Below are 1,596 nucleotides of genomic sequence, written 5' to 3' on the forward strand. Positions count from 1 at the left end.
GCGAGCCCCGCCCGAGCCCGCCTCCGCGCCTCTGGGCCCGCCCCCGTCGCCCCCACGCCCCGCCCCCGACGCTCTCCACGCCACGCCCCCGCCGCCCTCCACGCCACGCCACGGCCGACTCTGGCAGCTGCGAGCCCTCCGCGGAGACCGGTACCGCGGTGACCCGAGGGGAGGCCGGGGGAAACGCTGGAAACGCAGCTCCAGGCGCCGCCGGCGAGGACGCCTGACGCTGGGGTTTTGTTGGCTTACGTTTTGTTGGCTTACTTCCAAACCCAGGCTGTCCTCAGACGATAGCTCAGCTTGAACTGAAGCCTCCCGTCAGAAATCCCCGGGGCAGGGTTTGGAACAGGTGGGAGGTTAGAGATTCTGCAGATTTTCCGTGCGAGAGTGTCTCGGCGCAGGACTCCTGGACACTTCGGAAGGACACCGTGGACCCAGTTAATTAGGCAGATGATACAAAGAGGCAATATATTTTAGCGAGCGGTTAATATTGCCAGACTATAATTTTCGAAAAAACTACAAACATGACAATTATAAAGTAGGATACAAATGTGTCAAATATCTTATTCGCCATGATTAAGTAAGTCTGGTTCAAAGACAATTTAACAAAGCAGCGTTAGAATAAGATTGCTAAATAGTTTTAAAATTGGGAAATGTCATGCAATCAATGACTCAGCCCAAAGTAACCTGGAAACTCCCATCCTCAAAAAAAAAAAAAAAAAAAGAAATTCCATTTATAATGAACTGCTAAGAGCAACTTAAATATTCATTGTGGCAGGCCTCTCTATATATTTGGAGATTAAAAAGCGGATCTAGAAGCAAGCAGACACAATGTCATTAAAACCTACTTGGCGGGAATTCAAATATCCTCTCTCTCCTCTCTCCCCCACCTTAGCCCTCCTCTTCCCCCTCTCCTTTCCATATATACCTCTATTTTCTTTTCTTTTCTTTTTTTTTAAGATTTTATTTATTTATCAGAGAGAGAGCAAGAGTGAGCACAGGCAGACAGAGTGGCAGGCAGAGACAGAGAGAGAAGCAGGCTCCCCGCCGAGCACGGAGCCCGATGTGGGACTCGATCCCAGGACGCCGGGATCATGACCTGAGCCGAAGGCAGCCGCTTAACCCACTGAGCCACCCAGGCGTCCCAATATACCTCTATTTTCCAACTCAGTTTTTCTCCACATTGGCTTCATTCTCAGACTGGGTCTTCATGATAGCTCTCTAGATCTTGGGTAGCAAGAACAACTCCTCAAGGAAGCTTAGGTCCCCCACTCATTCCTTCCTAGCAGTCCTGATAACAGATTCCAACTGAAAAGCTTGATTTCACACCCACCCCTAAGGCAAATCGAGTTAAGTTACAGGACCAATGTGGAATGGAAGATTCTGATGTTCCCCCACGAACAGGTTACCAAAAGGAAAACTACAGCCCCAAAATGGCATCACTTAGGTTAGAGCCCCAAGTCACCAAACCAAGACTTAATACCCAACGTAAATATAATTCCAACCCCCCAGGAATATAACCTAGAACCAGTCAACATGGAATCTCCTGGTCAGTACTAGGAGATTTACTGATGGACCCTATACACTCTCCTAAGG

This window comes from Meles meles, chromosome 3, assembly GCF_922984935.1.
Source record: "Meles meles chromosome 3, mMelMel3.1 paternal haplotype, whole genome shotgun sequence".
NCBI lineage: Eukaryota > Metazoa > Chordata > Mammalia > Carnivora > Mustelidae > Meles > Meles meles.